Source organism: Aegilops tauschii, chromosome 7 (assembly GCF_002575655.3).
Source record: "Aegilops tauschii subsp. strangulata cultivar AL8/78 chromosome 7, Aet v6.0, whole genome shotgun sequence".
Taxonomy (NCBI): Eukaryota; Viridiplantae; Streptophyta; class Magnoliopsida; order Poales; family Poaceae; genus Aegilops; species Aegilops tauschii.
The window spans coordinates 568,056,228-568,078,380 of NC_053041.3; the positions used below are offsets into that span (position 1 = coordinate 568,056,228).

The 22,153-nt window shown below is 48.2% G+C and overlaps 1 long non-coding RNA gene across 1 annotated transcript; it reads left to right on the top strand.

Moving 5' to 3' along the window:
• The first annotated feature begins 16,295 nt into the window (after nucleotides 1-16,295).
• Nucleotides 16,296-21,922, top strand: LOC120968191 (uncharacterized). Its single transcript, XR_005762407.3, has 3 exons — nucleotides 16,296-16,997; nucleotides 18,282-20,848; nucleotides 21,442-21,922. It is a non-coding gene; the product is annotated as an uncharacterized lncRNA (long non-coding RNA).
• Nucleotides 21,923-22,153: the final 231 nt, after the last annotated feature.

The window sequence follows — 22,153 nt, forward strand, 5'->3', positions numbered from 1 at the left end:
TGCAGAGGCAACGCCACCGCTCACTGTTCATCCAACCCCCCCCCCCCCGCAACGCTCACTGTTCATCCCAGAGGCAGCATCGATCGGCTTGAGTTAGCAGTAGTAGCGAAGGAATCGCTCGATCGGGTTCAGTTAACAGCCATCGATCGATCGCTCGGGTTCAGTAACGCGTAGCCTGTAGTGCAATCGCTCGGGTTCAGTTAGAGCCCAACGCCTCGCTTGGGTTCAGTTAGAGCCAACGCCTCGCGCACACGCGCGTACGTGTACAAGAGAAACGCACATCGCTCGGCCCCCGACCTCCCACCGTAACCGGGAACTCCCCGAAATTTTCCTCGCCCTTGCTTCTACCATGGTTTTTTCCGTCATGGACGGCCCAAAGAATGTCATGCAGCTGCGTCTCCGGCCCGCCCAGGACGAAAAGCCCATTTTTTGTCATAGAAGTAGGAGCCCACCACATCTATGATGATACCGGGTTTTGTCACAATTATCGTCATAGAAGTGTCATATGTATGACAGAAAAAAATTCGTTCGGCCCAAAATGTCACGGATGTGTCTTTTTTTTGTAGTGTTGACTACACAGATATCAATAAGGCTTGTCCTAAGGACCCCTTCCCGTTGCCGCGCATCAACCAGATTGTCGACTCCATGGCCGGGTGTGATCTGTTGTCATTCCTCGACGCCTACTCGGGCTACCACCAAATCTTCATGACAAGAGAAGATGAAGAGATGACAACATTCATCACCCCATGTGGTACGTATTGCTTTTTACGAATGCCTTTCGGGTTGAAGAGTGCTGCCTCGACGTTTGCAAGAGCAGTCCAAATTGGTTTTGAACCCTAGCTCCATAGAAATATGGAAGCATACATGGATGACATAGTGGTCAAGACCAAAGACGGGGCAACTCTTGTGCAAGATATGGAAGAGACATTTGCCAACCTGCGCAAGATCAACCTCAAGCTGAACCCTGAGAAGTGTGTCTTCGGCGTTCCGTCCGGCAAGCTTCTCGGGTTCTTTGTGTCGCAGCGCGGGATCGAGGCAAACCCAGACAAAATCAAGGCTATTGAGCAGATTGAGGTGCCCAAGCGGATCAAGGATGTGCGTCGGCTCACCGGCTGCGTCTCCGCCATGAGCCGATTCATCTCCAAGTCCCCCGAGCGCGCCCTTCCTTTCTTCAAAATCTTGAAGAAGGCAGGCCCAATGGAGTGGACCCCAGAAGCCGAGGCAGCATTGCAGGATCTGAAGAAATACCTTTCTTCCACGCCAATACTGGTTGCGCCTAAACCACAAGAGTCGTTGCTGCTGTATCTGGCGGCGACGAATTAAGTGGTCAGCGCCGCACTGGTGGCACAGAGGGAGGCCGACGAGGAGGCAGTGACGGCGGCGGAACCAGCGGATGGCAAGCCAACGATTCCCTCGGCAGGGCCTGGTGTCGGCAAGGCGAGGCCCCCGGCAGAGTCTGATGCCACCAAGGCAGTGCCCGCGCAGTCGAGTGAGGTGGTGCAGAAGAAGAAGATGATGCAGAACCCGGTTTACTTTGTTAGCTCCCTCTTGCAGGGAGCTAGGTCGAGGTACTGCGGTGTGCATAAATTGCTCTTCGGCCTCCTTATGGCCTCGAGGAAGCTGCGTCATTACTTCCAAGCCCACGAAATCACTGTCGTCACCCGCCTCCCGTTGCAACGGATACTGCATAACCCAGATGCAACCGGAAGGATTGTTGAATGGGCCTTGGAGTTGTCAAGTTTCGGTTTGAAGTTTCAAAGTACCTCGACAATCCAGAGCAGAGTCTTGGCGGAGTTCACTGCAGAATGGACCTCAACGTCGGACGAAGAAATCCAAGAGACCACTCTCCTCGGCAAGGAAGCAGACCGCGACTGGATCATGTACTTTGATGGGGCTTTCTCACTTCAAGGCGCCGGTGCCGGTGTGCTGCTCGTCGCACCCACCGGAGAGCACCTCAAATACGTGATCCAGATGCTCTTCTCCAGGGAGATGTCCACCAACAACACTGCTGGGTACGAGGGATTGCTCACCAGTCTCAGGATCGCAGCAGACCTCGGGGTTAAGAAGCTCATTGTCAGGGGTGACTCGCAGCTTGTTGTTAGGCAGGTCAACAAGGATTACCAGAGCCCATTGATGGAGGCCTACGTGGATGAGGTGAGAAAGCTGGAGGAGTGCTTTAATGGCATCCAAGCGGAGCACGTCCCCCGAGCGGAGAACGACATTGCCGATTACCTGTCAAAGCGTGCTGCATTCAAGCTACCTGTGGAGCCGGGTACCTTTTTGCTCCGTTTAACTCAGCCATCCATCGAACCATCAACAGAGCAGAACAAGCGGAGGAAATCTGGTCCCGACAAGTACCTTCCCGCCGAGCCCCCTGGGACGGCCGGCAAGGATGTTGCCGTGCACACTGAGCCTGCCCAAGAGCAACTGGCTCCGGCAGGGCGTCAAGCCCTGGCCGTAGAGACAGCCGCTCCCATGGTGGAAGAGATGCCTTTGGTCCTTGCCGTCGAGCCCCAGGCTTCGGCATGGGCGCAGCATACCATCCAATTCCTCCAAACAGGGGAGCTTCCTGAGGAGCAAGAAGAAGCGGAGAAAGTAGCCCGTCGGTCCGCCCTGTACCAGTTCGTCGATGACGTCCTGTACAGGAGAAGGCCGAACGGTGTGAAATTGAAGTGCATCCCCCGGGAGGAAGGACTGGAGCTGTTGGTGGAGATACATGGAGGCATATGTGGCTCCCACATAGGGTCGAGGGCCCTTGCCAGCAAGGCGTTCCGGCATGGTTTCTTTTGGCCCACCGCCCTCGATGCGACGGCACTAGTAACCAAGTGTGAAGCGTGTCAGTTCCATTCAGGGAAGCTTCATCAACCAGCTCAAGCCCTTCAAACAATCCCTCTCTCCTAGCCATTCTCGGTCTGGGGGCTCGATATACTGGACCCTTTCCCCCGCGCTGTCGGGGGCTTTGAGTACTTGTACGTTGCAATTGACAAGTTCACAAAGTGGCCGGAAGTGGAAGCAGTGAGGAAGGTGACTTCTCAGTCAGCCGTCAAGTTCTTCAAGGGACTGGTCTGCCGTTTTGGTGTGCCAAACAGAGTCATCACCGACAACGGCACACAGTTCACAAGCCACACCTTCATGCAATACATTCAAGACCTCGGTAGCAAGGTCTATTTTGCTTCCGTGGCACACCCACGGAGCAACGGCCAAGCGGAGAGGGCGAATGCTGAAGTGTTCCGAGGCCTAAGAACGAAGACCTTTGACAAGCTGCACAAGAGTGGAAGGCACTCGATTGATGAGTTGCCGGCGGTTCTTTGGTCGATCAGGACGACGCCAAATCGAGCCACCGGTCAGACACCCTTTGCCCTAGTATATGGGGCGGAGGCAGTTCTCCCCACGGAACTCATATACGGGTCACCTCGAGTGCTCGCTTATGATGAGCTTGAGCAAGAGAACTTGCGGCAAGATGACGCAATGCTCCTTGAGGAAGATCGTCTTCCGGCGGCTGTGAGAGCAGCATGCTACCAGCAAGCCTTGCGCCGCTACCATAGCCGCAAGGTTCACGCCCGAAGCTTTGAGGAAGGCGACCTTGTTCTTCGGCGCGCTCAGTCGCCCAAGAATTCCAACAAGTTGACGCCAAAGTGGGAAGGCCCTTATCGGGTAATACGAGTCACCAGGCCCGGGGCAGTCCACCTGGAGACCAAAGATGCTGTCCCAGTGAGCAACTCCTAGAACATCGAGCATCTTCGCAAGTTTTACCCATAAGGCGCGGCTTGCCGGGCCTCCCGGCAAGCCACCTTTTGTACAAGCTTTGCCGGCAAGGCATGTAACCCTTTGTACAAAGCCAGGCGCAGACCCTGGCATAAATAAATGAAGCGCTGGCGCCCTAAGTTATAGCATGCATGCTAGGTCGAGTCTCTTCCTTGGTTAGGGTTGATAGTGCTTAGCGGCAACTAACCCCTGGCCTAGAGGTCGACTGCGCGTCTATCTGTTTCTTTTCTGTCCTCCTTTGGTTCGCAGGGCACATCAGCACTTCTGCTGAGCTACTTGGAAGAAAGGAAACGGACCGGCGTCCCGACCCCAGCAAACCAGAGTTGCCGGGGGCTGCAAGCACAAGGATCCAACCGCGGCAAGACAAGGTTGCCGGGGGCTGCAGATCGAGATAGGTCTTTCATCCTCTATCATGCATTTCGGAACGGAACTGGGATATGTGAAACCTCGTTTTATTTCTAGGCCACCGTGCTCCCCTTTTCTATACCCAAGGATTATCTCCTGGGCCTGGATTTGGTTGTAGTCGCAGTGGCAAGGAAGTAGAATGAGGAGCCTAAGCCTGCTTCATCCCTGCCTCCGCCAAGGGCGCGAGAATGGTCGAGCAAAGTGGGGGGACGGCAAGGCCTGTTGCCGGGTGAAAAACGTTTATCTTAAATTGTAACAAGGATTCGCTCCTTGTCGACGGGTCTACCCACGAACGAAAAACCCGGCAAACATCCCTTTTTCATTAAAAACATCCCACACAGGTACAGTCCGTACGGAATGAAAAACATCAACAAGGGAGATTACAAGCTTTAAATTTAACAAGGCCCGAAGGCTTACAGATTAAAAAAGAGATAAGATGCCCGTGATCCCTTTCTTGTCCCTCTCCTCAGGAGGCAGGTCAAGGAGGCGAAAGGGCAAAAGGGGTGCCTAGGCGAGCTACGAGCAGCAGAAAGCACCAAGAGAACACCTCGGTGGCCGCCCACGGGTGGGCCGGTGATGACAGTGCCGGGAAAGGAGCTAGAAGACAAGGCGGCAGGTCCGGCAATACGCGATGAAGGCGTCGGTGCCCACGTACTCCGAGTTGACGGCCTTGCCACCCGCCCTCTTCCTCTTCCATAGCCTCCCAACGCCAGCCGCCAAGGAGACGGCCCTGAGAAGTTCAAGGAGCTGGCCCCACCCCGGGCAAAACTCTGCCGGAGGAGTGGCCAGGTGCAAATGCTGCTGCTGCCGCACCCGCCCAGGCGCGGGGCGTCCGACGCCTAGTCGGACTCGTCCCCATCATCTGCCCCGCTGTCCTCCTCATCACTTTCGCTCGAGGAAGAGCTTCCATCGTCGGAATCTCCGTCGGAGGAGCTCTCCATGCAGCACTTCAGGCGAGTCCCGAAGTCTTCGAAGACCTTGACGGAGAGCAGGCCGTCCTCCATTAATTTAAAGTAGAGGACGAGCCCCGCTGTCAGGCTGTGGATGCGAGCGAACGTCTTCCATCCACGACGGAGGTACATGACCCAAGGAGCCAGGAAGTCGACGTCGACCCGCGTGCCCCCATTCCCAAAGCCCCTCATGTGCAATCTAAGGGATTGGGGCGGGTCACGCTCCATCTCCCGAGAAAACGGGATGGGAAGACGAAGATGGGGACGCGAAGGCCGGCGTAGCCTGATGAAGAACTCGCGGGGCTGGTCTCCAACATGGCCTTCCATCGGAAAAGGCATCATTGGCGGGGGCGAAGCCGGCGCGCCGCCCCGTCCTCCTCTTCCTCGAGCACTACGAACTCTGCCCCGGCCTCGCCCACGACCTCGCCCCCTCCCCCGTCCCCTCGCGGCCGATTCCACCATCGCGGGCTCAGGAAGGGGAGGGACGCGCTGTCGAGCGGCGACCCTTGCCGCCACCGACGAAGGACCAGGATTCCCTTTCTCCATGGTGAGTGAAAGGAAGAAGTGGAGGCAGGAGGAGATAGATGACAGAATAGTGCGGGGTGCCATTCCTCCCCTTGTTGGGAATCGTAGCATAATTTAAAATTTTCCTACGCTCACCAAGATGCATCTATGGAGTGTACTAGAAACGAGGGGAAGGGAGTGCATCTACATACCCTTGTAGATCGCGAGCGGAAGCGTTCCAATGAACGTGGATGACGGAGTCGTACTCGCCGTGATCCAAATCACCGATGACTGAGTGCCGAACGGACGGCACCTCCGCGTTCAACACACGTATGGTGCAGCGACGTCTCCTCCTTCTTGATCCAGCAAGGGGGAAGGAGAGGTTGATGGAGATCCAGCAGCACGACGGCGTGGTGGTGGATGTAGCGGGTCTCCGGCAGGGCTTCGCCGAGCTTCTGCGAGAGAGAGAGAGGTGTTGCAGGGGAGGAGGGAGGCGCCCAAGGCTGTAGGTTGCTGCCCTCCCTCCCCCCCCCCCTTTATATAGGCCCCCTGGGGGGGCGCTGGCCCAGGGAGATGGGATCTCCAAGGGGGGCGGCGGCCAAGGGGGGGAAGGGGTTGCCTTGCCCCTCAAGGCAAGGGGGAAGCTCCCCCCCTAGGGTTCCCAACCCTAGGCGCATGGGGGGAGGCCCAAGGGGGGGCGCCCCAGCCCACTAAGGGCTGGTTCCCTTCCACTTTCAGCCCACGGGGCCCTCCGGGATAGGTGGCCCCACCCGGTGGACCCCCGGGACCCTTCCGGTGGTCCCGGTACAATACCGGTAACCCCCGAAACTTTCCCGGTGGCCGAAACTTGACTTCCTATATATAATTCTTCACCTCCGGACCATTCCGGAACCTCTCGTGAGGTCCGGGATCTCATCCGGGACTCCGAACAACTTTCGGGTTTCCGCATACATATATCTCTACAACCCAAGCGTCACCGGACCTTAAGTGTGTAGACCCTACGGGTTCGGGAGACATGCAGACATGACCGAGACGCCTCTCAGGTCAATAACCAACAGCGGGATCTGGATACCCATGTTGGCTCCCACATGTTCCACGATGATCTCATCGGATGAACCACGGTGTCGAGGATTCAATCAATCCGTATGCAATTCCCTTTGTCAATCGATATGTTACTTGCCCGAGATTCGATCGTCGGTATCCCAATACCTTGTTCAATCTCGTTACCGGCAAGTCTCTTTACTCGTACCGCAATGCATGATCCCGTGACTAACGCCTTAGTCACATTGAGCTCATTATGATGATGCATTACCGAGTGGGCCCAGAGATACCTCTCCGTCACACGGAGTGACAAATCCCAGTCTCGATCCGTGCCAACCCAACAGACACTTTCGGAGATACCCGTAATGCACCTTTATAGTCACCCAGTTACGTTGTGACGTTTGGCACACCCAAAGCACTCCTACGGTATCCGGGAGTTGCACGATCTCATGGTCTAAGGAAAAGATACTTGACATTGGAAAAGCTCTAGCAAACGAAACTACACGATCTTTTATGCTATGCTTAGGATTGGGTCTTGTCCATCACATCATTCTCCTAATGATGTGATCCCGTTATCAATGAGATCCAATGTCCATAGTCAGGAAACCATGACTATCTGTTGATCAACGAGCTAGTCAACTAGAGGCTTACTAGGGACACTTTGTGGTCTATGTATTCACACATGTATTACGATTTCCGGACAATACAATTATAGCATGAACAATAGACAATTACCATGAACAAAGAAATATAATAATAACCATTTATTATTGCCTCTAGGGCATATTTCCAACAGTCTCCCACTTGCACTAGAGTCAATAATCTAGTTACATTGTGATGAATCGAACACCCATTGCGTCCTGGTGTTGATCATGTTTTGCCCTAGGGAGAGGTTTAGTCAACGGATCTGCTACATTCAGGTCCGTGTGTACTTTACAAATATCTATGTCTCCATTTTGAACACTTTCACGAATGGAGTTGAAGCGACGTTTGATATGCCTGGTCTTCCTGTGAAACCTGGGCTCCTTCGCAAGGGCAATAGCTCCAGTGTTGTCACAGAAGAGAGTCATTGGGCCCGACGCATTGGGAATCACCCCTAGGTCGGTAATGAACTCCTTCATCCAGACTGCTTCCTGTGCTGCCTCTGAGGCTGTCATGTACTCTGCTTCACATGTAGATCCCGCCACGACGCTTTGCTTGCAACTGCACTAGCTTACTGCTCCTCCATTCAAAATATACACGTATCCGGTCTGTGACTTCGAGTCATCCAGATCTGTGTCGAAGCTAGCGTCGACGTAACCCTTTACGACGAGCTCTTCGTCACCTCCATAAACGAGAAACATATCCTTAGTCCTCTTCAGGTACTTCAGGATATTCTTGACCGCTGTCCAGTGTTCCTTGCCGGGATTACTTTGGTACCTTTCTAGCAAACTTACGGCAAGGTTTACATCAGGTCTGGTACACAGCATGGCATACATAATAGACCCTATGGCCAAGGCATAGGGGATGACACTCATCTCTTCTATATCTTCTGCCGTGGTCGGGCATTGAGCCGTGCTCAATTGCACACCTTGCAATACAGGCAAGAACCCCTTCTTTGACTGATCCATACTGAACTTCTTCAATATCTTGTCAAGGTATGTACTCTGTGAAAGACCAATGAGGCGTCTTGATCTATCTCTATAGATCTTGATGCCTAATATATAAGCAGCTTCTCCAAGGTCCTTCATTGAAAAACACTTATTCAAATAGGCCTTTATACTTTCCAAGAATTCTATATCATTTCCCATCAATAGTATGTCATCCACATATAATATGAGAAATGCTATAGAGCTCCCACTCACTTTCTTGTAAACACAGGCTTCTCCATAAGTCTGTGTAAACCCAAACGCTTTGATCATCTCATCAAAGCGAATGTTCCAACTCCGAGATGCTTGCACCAGCCCATAGATTGAGCGCTGGAGCTTGCACACTTTGTTAGCATTCTTAGGATCGACAAAACCTTCCGGCTGCATCATATACAACTCTTCCTTAAGGAAGCCGTTAAGGAATGCCGTTTTGACGTCCATCTGCCATATCTCATAATCATAGTATGCGGCAATTGCTAACATGATTCGGACGGACTTCAGCTTCGCTACGGGTGAGAAAGTCTCATCGTAGTCAACCCCTTGAACTTGTCGATAACCCTTAGCGACAAGTCGAGCTTTGTAGATGGTCACATTACCATCTGCGTCCGTCTTCTTCTTAAAGATCCATTTGTTTTCTATGGCTCGCCGCTCATCGGGCAAGTCAGTCAAAGTCCATACTTTGTTTTCATACATGGATTCTATCTCGGATTTCATGGCTTCTAGCCATTTGTCGGAATCCGGGCCCGCCATCGCTTCTTCATAGTTCGAAGGTTCACCGTTGTCTAACAACATGATTTCCAGGACAGGGTTGCTGTACCACTCTGGTGCGGAACGTGTCCTTGTGGACCTACGAAGTTCAGTAACTTGATCTGAAGCTTCATGATCATCATCATTAACTTCCTCCCCAGTCGGTGTAGGCACCACAGGAACATTTTCCCGCGCTGCGCTACTTTCCGGTTCGGAAGGGGTGACTATCACCTCATCAAGTTCCACTTTCCTCCCACTCAATTCTTTCGAGAGAAACTCCTTCTCCAGAAAGGACCCGTTCTTGGCAACGAAGATCTTGCCTTCGGATCTGAGGTAGAAGGTATACCCAATAGTTTCCTTAGGGTATCCTACGAAGACGCATTTTTCCGACTTGGGTTCGAGCTTTTCAGGTTGAAGTTTCTTGACATAAGCATCGCATCCCCAAACTTTTAGAAACGACAGCTTAGGTTTCTTCCCAAACCATAATTCATACGGTGTCGTCTCAACGGATTTCGACGGAGCCCTATTTAAAGTGAATGCGGCAGTCCCTAAAGCATAACCCCAAAATGAGAGCGGTAAATCGGTAAGAGACATCATAGATCGCACCATATCCAATAGACCCACGGCAAGATTCTTGCCGGGGACGATAGCGCGCCACGGCAAGACCCTTGCCAGGCCCCCCGGCAAGGCTCTCGCCAAAGACGCCAGCAGGACCACTGCCAGGCCCGCACCAGCCAAGTCTCCACCACCGTTCACATGCAGCTGCCAGCCCAAACCAGCTGGGCAGGCACCTGCGTGGCAACATGCAGCTTCCAGGCCAACTCAGCAGGCGCCTGCGTGGCGGCATGCAGATCTTCGTGAAGATCCTACCACCGCGCCACCTCAGCTGCCTGCCTGCCTACATGGCGCCGCACGCATCGCTGGCCAGGGCGCGTGTCGTAGCGAGGAGGAGTGGCGACGGACGGGACGGGCCTCGCCCCGTCCCCGATAAAGCTAGGGGACACCTCAGCGACGCATTAAATGCGACTTGTCCTGTAATCCAAGCGATAAGCTCGCAATACTGTATGCCTTTCCACCTCCTGTATGCCACTGTGGCAGCCCCTTTCGCCTATAAAAGGAGGCCCATGGCATACTGGAGAAGGATTCGGCTCTTTCGAACCACGCACTCACCATAGCTAGTTCGAGAGCTCAAGAACTCTCTGAAATACACCCACCAAAGCAGGACTAGGGTTTTACGCATCCTCGCGGCCCGAACCTGGGTAAACGATCCTCGTGCTGATTACTAATCCTCCTCTTCTCGCAACCCTGCGCCCCGGCAATCGTGGTAGGGATTCTTGTGATCCCATAGGTGTCGTTCCACACCGACACTCGCGTGCGCCATGGAGGTCTCCGCCACCGTTCCGTCGTCGCCCCGTTCCCATCCATCCATTGGTGGGTGGGTGAGGGGCTACGGTTTCGGGCCTCAATCGCCCATGGGTCGGACGGACCTGAGGGAGGGAGAGCTGGGGAGCGAGGGAGGGAGGTCGCGGTGGAGGTGGGGGTGGGGTTGGGTGTCGGCAGCGAGATTGTCGCGGTGGAGGTGGAGGTGGGGAGAGGAGGAGCTTGAGTGGATCTGCAGCCAGGGAGGAGAAGGGAGAGGAGCGGAGGTGGTGGCTGAGGCGAGGGGAGACGTGGGCGACGAAAGGAAGGGGAGGACGGGTCGTCGGCGGTGGGATCTGGGGGAGGCCGACGGCGGGGTAGGGGATGGATCTGAGGTTGGGGCAGAGAGGGAGGTCTGGGTCGGGGAGAGGAAGATCTGCGAGGAGGTGGCGGCGGCGAGGAGCTGAGGGAGGAGGAGTGCGAGTTAGGGTTTGGGCTGCGGGTTTCCCTTTTCATTTTTCTTTTTTTCCTCTTTTCTTCTTTTCTGGAGATAGATGGCTGGATGGAGAGGTGGAGAGTTGGACGGATGGATGGGCGCCATGTCATCGATTCGTGTGACAACTAAACCCACCAATGAGAATAGAGCACATGTAATTTTGTTTTTCCTTTTGTTTTTTTCTACTTTTTCACATGAAAAAATAAAAAATGATCTCTTATTGTGCACAAGGGTGCATCTTGAAATGTCAAATAATGTTGCCGAAGAAAATTTTCATTTGCTTTGGACGAAAAAATCATTTTCCATTTTTCAAGTGCCCAAAATGAGGTTTTTTGTGAAGAACCTACCAAATAATTGTTGCAAAATTGGACCAAATCAATTTTCTAAAATACTAGGTCATATTTAATGCACAAATTTCCAAATGGTTGGGTGTCAAAAGTTTTGATCCACCTCTCATGAAAAAAGACAAATTTCTACCCATTCAGGTGGAAGCGAGTCAAATTTGAACTGCAGCTGCCTCATAGTTTGCTCCTTATTTTTCCCAAAAATCATTTTTAGGTACAAAAGTATCTATTTAATCAGAGAAACACCAAAAGTTTTTCAAGATTCAACCACTAGCTAGGAACGGTCATGCCCGTCGTTTTGACTGCATTTTGAACGGGCATGAAAAATTCAAAAAATTCAAAAAAATGGAAAACCTTCGCATTGTGTCATTATATGTGGCCAAGTTATCAGGAAAAATAATAAACTTGTAATACGATAATTACTTTAAAAATGTGTTCTCAGAAATGAGCTATCATGTATGGAGAGCAATGGCTTTCAAGCCAAATGATCAGTCTTATGGCCACATTCATGACATAGTTTGTTAAAATGATCTCATATTGTGCACAAGGGTGCATGTTGGAATGTGAAACAATGTTGCCTAAGAAAGTTTTCATTTTCTTTGGACGAAAAAAATCATTTTCCATTTTTCGAGTGCCCACAATGAGGTTTTTTGTGAAGAACCTACCAAATAATTGTTGCAAAATTGGACCAAATCAATTTTCTAAAATAATAGGCCATATTTAATGCATAATTGACCAAATTTTTGGGTGTCAAAAGTTTTAATCCACCTCTGGTGAAAAAGACAAATTTCTGCCGATTCAGTTGGAAGCGGGTCAAATTTGAACAGCAGCTGCCTCATGGTTTGCTCTTTATTTTTCCCAAAAAACATTTTTAGGTACAAAAGTATCTATTTAATAAGAAATGCATGGTTTGGTGGCGATACATTGAGTTTTGGATGGTGGCCGAGGGCCCCAACTCCAGAGCGCGTAAACTCGCATGCCCGCCGCGTGGTCACGGGATGACCGTGGTGTTGCCACATGTTCTGGGCTGCCTAGGCATGTCTAGTGGGTTGGGCACTCCCCCAGTAGGTGTCAGGAAGAAGAAGGCAATAGAAGAATCTCACGAGGAGACTGAACTGAGCTCAAACATGAATTAGCACCCAAGTGTTTGATTAGTGGTGGGGAAAACGCACATGGCCAATGGGCCTGAGTTTTGGCCGAGGATGATCATCTACTAAGGACACCGTATTGGAAAATTTGCAGCTCAAATGGAGGAGCCTAGGTGTCACTTGCTTTGCAACGTACCACACTGGACAGAAATATGAATGTTGAAGCTAGACTCAAATGAATGAATGGATTGATCTAAAATTTGGAGGAGGATTGATCTGAAATGCCTCCTCACCACCTCCCAAGGGAGTAGTAGTTAGCGTCTTCGTTGATGGTGAGGCAGGCAGCGACCGTTGGCGAAGATGGCTAGAGCCTAGCAAAACTCATTTTGGAAAATGATTTTTTGTGAAGAACCTAGCAAATAGTTGCGAAATTGCACCAAATCAAATTTCTAAAATACTATGCCATATTTAATTTTCAAAATAGTTTACAAATTTCTGCCGATACAGCTAGAAGCGGATCAAATTGGTTAGTTCAGTGTTTATTCGTTTTGATGCGGATGCAATCTTGAAAATTCATGTGTGTACACGCAACACCGAGGACTTTTGGGCATGGTTCCCAGAGGAAAAAGGAAACTTCACTGTCAGCTCTGCGTACAGATTCCTATCGAAAACCAAACTCCAGAGGGAGGATTGGTTGGAAGGTAGAAGTGGAACGTCAAGTACGGCAGATGAGAAGTCATGGACTGAGTTGTGGAAAAGTGCGATGCCCTCGAAGATTAAAGTTTTCCTATGGAGGCTGGCTCGTCACTCGCTTCCTACTACGGATGTACTTCATCATTGAAATATGGCTACTCAGAATGCATGCCCATTGTGTGGTGCTGAAGATTCATGGAGGCACGCTTTGCTCTCATGCTCCATGTCAAGGTGTGTGTGGGCTTTGGCCGACGATGAACTCGTCTCTAGGATGTCAGAGTTTCAAGATTCTAGCGCCAAGGTGTGGCTGTTCGAGCTATCTAAATTGTTAGACCACACGAGCTTCACTAAAATGGCTGTTACATTATGGGCAATGTGGTTTGCGAGAAGGAAGGCCGTTTATGAGGGGATTTTTCAAAGCCCGCAACAAACTATTGGGTTCGTGAACACCTTCATAGCTGAACTGGACCAAATTACAGTGAGCCAGGCTTAGGTTGATGCGCCGAGAGTAATCCAAGCACAGCCGAACTTGTGGCTACCTCCAGTGCAGGGAATGATGAAGTTGAATGTGGATGGAGCCATAGTGAGAGGCGGACGAGGAGGGGTGGCTGCAGCTGTATGTCGAAACAGCGATGGCACCTACCTTGGATCGTCGGCGATTGTTTACCGCGGTATGACGGACCCAGTGATTCTTGAAACATATGCTTGCAGGGAAGCGCTATCACTAGTCGAGGATCTCGCTATTCAGAGCCTCACGGTGGCCTCGGATTGCCAAGGGGTCATCAACGACATCAAATTGGGGACTAGGGGTCCTCATGTAGCTATCATACATGAAATAATGGCTCGTAGTGCTAGTTTTCTTTCCTGCTGTTTTGTGTATGAGCGTAGAAATCATAATTTCGAGGCTCACAATCTCGCCAAATTTCCTTGTAATTTAGGCATAGGTAGACATGTTTGGTTGGGTGTCCCTCATGACCCAAATCTTGTACCTATGAACATCATTGTGAATCAATAAAGTCGGCGAGATTTCTCAAAAAAAAACTTGTGGTGGCGTGGTGGTAGAGCCGCTGCTCTTTGTATCCCAGGGCGCGGGTTTGAGTCCCCGTCTTTTTTCAGTGTTCTTGTGTCAAGTTGGTAGTTTCTCTCTCTCTCTTTGGTGGGCTCTACATGTCATTTTGGTGTGGCCAACGGGTCATGCCCTCATGTCTTGTTGCTGGGTGGTCCCATTTGTCAGTGGTAAACTAAAATCTAGTGCCATTCAGATACATAAAAGGAAAACGACACATATATATATGACACATAAGCGAAACTGCTTAGGTAGGCGAAACTGCTGAGGTGGACGTCCAAGTATTTCGACCCAATACAAGTTAGCAAAATATGACCATTTAAATTCGTAGTAATTGAGTCAAAATAGGAGGAGTTAACAATGATGACCATTTCGTGTAAGGAAATTGCGACCTTTCCGACCAAAATGGTCGTTATAGTCTAGGGTTTGGAGCCCCCCAAACAGCTTTTGACCAATTGGTCTCAAATGGTCGTAGATTTATGAACAATTGTTCCAAGGTCACTGACAGAAGTTCACAAGTTGACATATTTCTTGTAGTGGAGCGCCAGAGGCTTGGCAGCAGCGTGGTCGATTGCTTGCCGGTAGCACCAGAGAAGACATTGCCGTGGCCGTGCTTGCTAGGATGGCGGCAGCCAGGAAGTAAGGCAGCGTAGGCAACCAAGGTCTCGCATGAACAGATCGGCAAACAGCCGCCTCGCACGACCTCCACCCCCCCCCCCCCCCCGCCGCGCGAACAGCCCGACCGATGCGAAGAAGATGGGCCTGGCGCTCCTACCGGCGATGGCGACAGCGAGCCTGCCACTCCTCTCCAGCTGCTCCGGCCGACCGGGTCCTGGGCTGACGACAAGAACCATTCGTCAGCCCTGGGCGTCCCCAGGGAAGAAGGACCGTCCGTGGGCGATGAAGAAAAACTCGTCCAGGTGGGGCTCCTTTTCCCGCTGCGTCATCATGACGAGGGCTCCACCTTGCGTGGCTGCTCCTCCCACGGTCATCCCTCTCCGGTGGGCAGTGCCAGAGGAGCGATGGGGCGGCGGCGGCAACCCTAGTTGGGGAGGAAAAACGAGAGAGACAGGGAGAGAAAAGAGAAGGAGCCGAGGAGGAGGCTTGACGGGTTTTTAACTTTTTCCCCTTGGTCACAGTAAAAGACACGTGGCGTAGACCTTCTTGCGCCCCTGTAGCGTCTGTTAATGGGTGTGATTATTAGGTGCAAAGGACCTACGATAATTACTACCATTACCCATGCTTTAGCATATTACTCCGAGGTTTTATCCTTATTGGTTTATATTGACCTTGTGTTTTGGTTATCCTACCATTTGCAGTAAAAGCTTGGTTTTGATTTTAAAGAACGTGAAATTAGGTAAGGAAGCTCGTTAGTGAATACACAATTTATATTTAGTAGCTACTCTAACAAAACTACAGTGCAAATATTTTGTGAACAAAAGACACCAGATCCTTCTTTATTCTAAAATTGAGCCCTAACACAGAATCCATATTAAACCATGTCACTTCTAACTAACAAGCATTGGATTCAACTTAAAAACCGTTGGATTAGTTATTCAACTTAAAAACCGTTGGATTAGTTATTCGAGATTCAATTGAAAACCAATTCTTTCTGAGATGGACCAGAGATATCTCTATCTCTACCTACTAATAAAGAAGTGAGGCGTTTTGGCTCCCAGGATCATCCGCACCTGCGCTGAGTAAAAAAAAATCAAAACAAATACTAGAAAAATTCAAAAAATTCCATTTTTTTGGCATGGTAGATAACTTGTTGCGTGATTTCCGTCCCAAATTTCAAATCATTTGGATATCTGAGTAGCTTTCGGCAAAAAAGACAAATTTGATGTATGTTAAATAGTGTATTGTTCATATACTGTTCTGACCCAATTTGTCTTCTATGCTAAGAGCTACTCAAATCTCCAAATGCTCTGAAATTTGGAGCGCACCTCACGCACCAAATTATCTACCTTCCATAAAAAACTTGGATTTTTTTGAATTTGTTTGAATTTTTTATGAATTGTTTTTTGACTGGGTGCAGATGAGCCTGGGATCAGAATTGGATATTCCTCAATAGAACAGCTAGTGCCCCTGGTCGTACGTCATTAGCAAATTGTCAAAAAAGTCCCTCTGGTTATGAGAATTCAACCCGCGGTCCTATTTTAAGTTAAAAAAAGTTTCATTTTTACATAAAACTCCCGGCAATCACCACCGCGCACCACGGCCGCTTATCCATTCCCATCCACCACCGCCGGGCACGCGCAGCCGTTTGCCAGGAGCCAAGGAGGCGGGCGTACGCGTTGCCCGACCCCAGGAAGGGGGCGAGGCGTCGCGGCTGGCGTTGGCGAATCCATTCCCGGCGGCGGCGGCTTCCGGCAAGGAGGCGAGCGAGCTCGGGGAGCTTCGGCGGGGGCTTGTCGCCGGTGAGGCGAGGCCGAGGCGGCGGCTGGCGGGCGCGAGGAGGCGGGGTCGATGAGGCGCAGGAGGACGTCGGCCGGTGGCGCTCCGGCGGGGGCTTGGCGAGGGCGACGGCGGTCGCGAGGGCTTGGCGGCGGCCGGCGTGCTCGCTTGGGAGGATGGAGGCTGCCTCGCCGGGGCTCGGACGCGGCAGCACGGCGTCGGGCCGTTACCGATGGCGCCGGGGCCGGGGCGGTGGTTTGACGGGCGACGAGGAGGTGGTGCTGTCCTGGAGCCAGCGACGGCGGCTGCAGCTTGACGATGCGGGCGTCAACAGCTTGCTTCAGGGGCTGCGGGCCGTGAACGGCGTTGTGCTCGCGCGCGAGACCCATGTCTGATTTGGAAAGAATCAATCCGTTGAAGAAGAAGGCCAATGCAATGCTCTCTAGCTAGGCACTGGAGTATCTGCACCCGCAATGGAATGGTACGAATTGCTGCTGGTACTGAACATTGACAGGTAAAACTTAGCATATCCAGAAATACATCATTATAAGCTACTCCCTCCGTCCCATAATATAAGAGCGTTTTTGACACTAGTGTAGTGTCAAAAACGCTCTTATATTATGGGACGGAGGGAGTACTTCCATAGATGCATCTAGATCATAGCATCTGAACTTGAGGATAGCAGACAAAAATTCAAACAGAAGGCAAGCTACGCTCCATATTGTGTTCTTTATATCCCATATCGAACAACAGGTTCATATTTGATTGGTTTTTCACAGCAGCGCATGGACGATAAAATATCTCTGTTTTGATATATTTCTATGCGATGATTTATCTATTGCCACTGTTTTTGAATTTTTTTTTCGTCCATAAATCATGCGACTCAAGTCAATTTGAGATCGAATTTGTTCATGAGGTCAAGACGGAACCTCGCGACAGCTCCAAGTTAACATACATCCATACTGAATTTTCTTGGCATAATTGTAAAGACTGTTCTGTGTATTTTTGTGACAGCAACGTGTGGTTTTTAATTGGTATTGTGCTTGAAACAAAGTTGCATGATACATATTTCCTACAACCATTTTGAAAGGTTTGCCCCCTTTATAGGTTATAAGGTAGGTTCTGAATTCTTGGCAGATATTGTATGAACGCCTATTCAGAGTATTTCGCCCTTGATTGCAAAGATATTATCTTACAGATAACCTTTGACTTCTCGATGAAGTCTGTACTGTCAGTATTTGTGCACAATGCACATTCTGAAACTTACAACTATTAGTGATCAATGAGATAAGAGTACTTGATCCTCGATTCTTAAACTATCATCTTACTCATAACCATGTACTACTCGGTGAACTCTATATATCTATCAGTAGTTGGAAGCACTACAAAGCAATGTCAAATTCAGTATTATATGTACATGAGTTTGCTGATTTCAGGCAAGCAACAACAAACAGACTTTGCTGTTTTCAGTCTAATGAGATATTTGTTGGGCATCACCGAGGAACGCCAGCAAAGGCGTGAAGAAATACTCGCAATCAGCTATATATTTCAGTGGTCTTAATCGCACAAACCTTCAGTACAGTTACGGAATCATCCCACCTTTATGTTTTGCGACCATTAGACATCCAAAAGGTCGAGCTATGCGTCGTGCGCCATCTGAGTCAACTGCTTCTCACTTGTAATCCATCTGATTGAACAATTGATCGACCATCTCTCATCGACCCATGCATGCAGCGATGGATTTACTCTGAATTTTTTCCTGTCCTGGAACATTAACTGGATTGATTCATGGATGCAGTGTGACATGTCGTGTGAGATGAAGGTGGCAAACCATCCAAACTTGAAGCCAAGCATGTGGTGGATCCGCCATGGATGATAGATGGACCGGTGAGTGTAGAAGTTTGAGCTCCTGGTGTAATTAAGCATATGGCTTTTGTGATGTGTCATGTAGGTAGTGATTGCCTATATTTCTTTCCCTCTTAAATTTGTTGTAATAAGGTTATCCTTTGCAGAAGGAAGATTGAACTGCCTTTTGGTTTAGGTAGAAGCACCCATTGACGTTTTCCAATTCTTTGTATTCATTCTACTAGCACATACGGGAGAATTAATTGATGTGTCCACCGAAATAACCATGCTAATGGCCCAACAACATCTGGTGCCAGCAAAAATTCATATAAGTAGTACTACATTAAGAAGCATGCTACATATACAATACTTTTACTGTGGTTTTTGTACCACGATTTTGATCTTAAAGAACCTGATTTTCAAAATTTTCATACAAAGCCATTATTTTTAAGTTGAAGCAATGCTTGAAATTTGCATCAAGTCATAAAAAAATCTTAATAAAAGGGTTTTGTTAAACGTGTTTTGGGCCATCTCTTCGTATGCTTGAAGATCAATAAAAGAATGTCCACGTCTGAGCGAAACGACCCTAGTTCGTTGCATGCCAAAAAAATCAAAACCGAATGATGGACGGTTTTTTTTCTTTTCTGTTTTTATTCTTTACGTATGAAAAAACGGGAGTAAGAAACATACGTTATATATAACTAACTAAGTACGCACCATAAACACAATTTAAAAAATTACTAACATGTAAGATAATATCATATTTAGAATCTACACATTTTTCTGAGCGATTTTCATATATAAAATGCTAGATTTGGAGTTAGTGTTTGAAAGATAGGAATATTCCAAAAAAATACTTGAATCTGTGGGAAAAAAGTTTAAAAAGTAGCTGGGCCAAGACAATATCATATTTAGAATCTACACATTTTTCTGATAGATTTTCATATATAACATGCTAAATTTAGAGTTAGCATTTAAAAGATATAAATATTTCAAATAATATTTGAATCTGCGGAAAAAAAATGTAAAAAAAATGAGCTGGAGAGTTGTGCCCTAGCCAGTCGGGTGCTTGTGTGGCTTTTGATAATGGGAGGGGGAGGCCGAAGCTACGATCAAGCTCCTCTTTCTAACAATGACTTACAGCTTGCATTCGATGCATCCACCGTACTAAGAGCTCTTGCATTGGTGACCCGGCCAGAACACCTATTCCAGCAACTGGTTCTAATTGTGCCTGAATTTAAGGAGCCTGATCCAGTGGCGCACACCGATTGAAGGAAATGGGTCCCGAACTCCATATGGGGAAGGAACGTTGTTGTTTGCGAGACCTAGCTGTACATGAACGCAACCAGGGGCCACCTAATAAAAACGAATCGTTTTTGCCACTTACGGGTGGCATTGGTGGGTAATTCTTGCCAACTTCGAGGGTATTTTTTATGACGTACGACCAGAAACCCAATTTGCTTTATTATTAGGTAGAGATAGAGAGGTAGAGATTATGTGCTATAATAGTTAATTGCATATATATGTACTATGCTTGGATATTCTCACGCAACATCTATGTACAACAGATGCAGATTTTCAGAATATTTAACCAAAAACCTTTGCCTGCACTGTTCAGAATATGAAGCCATATTATAATAAAGTTTATTACTACATTTTTTATTTTATTCATGCTAGAAATGACTTTTGTTTTCACAAAGTCCCTAGCTTATAGGTTTGTGCTTTACTTTACTTTTTACTGCAGTAACAATGTTACAACACGATGCAACATCCCCTGATGATACTCAAGTTTCTTATAAAACTTGGAAATATGCATACAAAGGTAGTTTTGAGAGATGGGGCTGAACAGTTACTTGTTGTATATATATTGCAATGTTGCTCCAATTTATCAACCCTTAGTCGTAGTAGTACAAATATACTCGGTGTATTTATAGTTCCACTTAGCATGAAGGAGCATGATCAAATTGAGAATCAAACAGAAATATCCGTCAAGCATATCAGGTCAAGGAAGGTAGAAAACTTGTTACATAAGGTAAGGTTCAGTAGCTTCAGAACTTTTTCTGTTATACAAATACTGCTTCAGTTTCAGAACATGTATTAGTTTTGAATTCTCTTAGTGAAAACCTCTTTAATTCAGAGCATCCAAATGGTGATGTATCCAGTGTAGTTAGGATTTAGCTCAACTTTTAAGACAATTTTGTAGAGTTAGGTTAACTATATATGATAGTGCTTTTAGTGGTTCTGCCTTGCTTATGTCGAAGCCGCATATTTTTGCAGAATAAGGTATTGCTTGATGAGCTATTTGACCTCAAAAATAAGGTCATGGTGAATCAGGAACTTCATTTTATTCTCACCCTAGATAGTATGCTCTTTCTGTTACTATTGTTTATTTAATGGCTGACAAAATGAGCTGCAGGAGCAAGAACTACAGGATCAAACGAAAAATCTGAGGAAGAAGTTTCAGTTGGATTTGTTGTCAATGCCAATTCCCTACCAGAGCAGGATGTGTAGCAAGAGATGGTATGACTTAATCACAGAAACATCTTGATCCTCCTCTTTTCTTTATGCGGCCAACCATTGACATGTTCTACAATTCCATAGTAACAAAACACACCATCCAGTTCCCAGGATATCTTTGTTTTTTTTGGCAGTAAAACAAGCCATTGTTTAAAGGATTCTTAATTGTGGTTGAAAACCTGTACATCCTTTGCTGCTCTAGAAAATGGATTTTAGCCATGCAAAGAAGAAGCAAAGAAAAAAAGTGCCTTCTTCCAGGCTATAACCCCTGCATGTTACATGTGCCTTGTGTCTTTACCAATGACCATAAGATTCATTCAGTACAGTTACATAAGACTCAGTGATTTTTCAAATCATGTCATGTACATAAAAAACATCCAGGAGGCAATTCTATTCTTATGTTGTGTTGGATTTTTATATTTATTTTGCTTTTTGTATCTGTTTTGTCCTGAAAAAAAATGTTTACTCATGGCAACGTACGTTTCGACCAAATAATATTTTGTATTGGTCCTTAGGATCTAAATCCATGATAACGCCATCATATTTAATGGTATTTTAAAAGTCCCTTTTTTATATCAACTGGTTCAACACTACAGAGATCAACCAGATCCAAAGAAGACAAAAGAAAAGGCGCACATCGGTCGGGTGTTCAAACTGTTACAAGATTCGGGGAAGGCCGCACTACTCAAAACCAGAGCAGGCAGCTAAACTAAACAAGTTCTTATCTCATGTTAGCATATGTTCCTTCGATATATCCTAGGCACGACCACATAATCAATTTCCACGTAAGTTTGGAAGTTGGAACCAATCAAGAATTGCATGGCCTGGATGCATGAGGCAATTCGATGGTGTGAGGGCACGTCGCGTTTGAAGACACGCCGGTTAATGTTTGCGCCCGAGATCTTGGCCACATCTGCACAACTTAATTCTCGCATCTTGCGTGTTGTGTTCTCCCGTTGCAACGCATAGGCATATGTCCATACTTCAGGCTTTAAAAAGCGACAATAGTGTAATCTCATTACCGATGTTTATCGGAACTACATGTAATGGCACACAGAGCAGGTTTTACAATTTTTTCACCCGTTGCAACGCACGGACATTTGTACTAGTAGAAAAAAATTATCAACACCTGTAATATTGAAGAATTACATTATATAAAGATACCGGTATCTTAATGGAATCTTCTCGTCTCTTCCAGCTTCATTGAGGCATCACCACAGCCGAGATCGTCCTACATCAGTCGTTCCTGGATGAATTCATGTGCCCCTCTTGCGGATCTGGCATTCTGGCCTATCTTCGGTCGTCCTC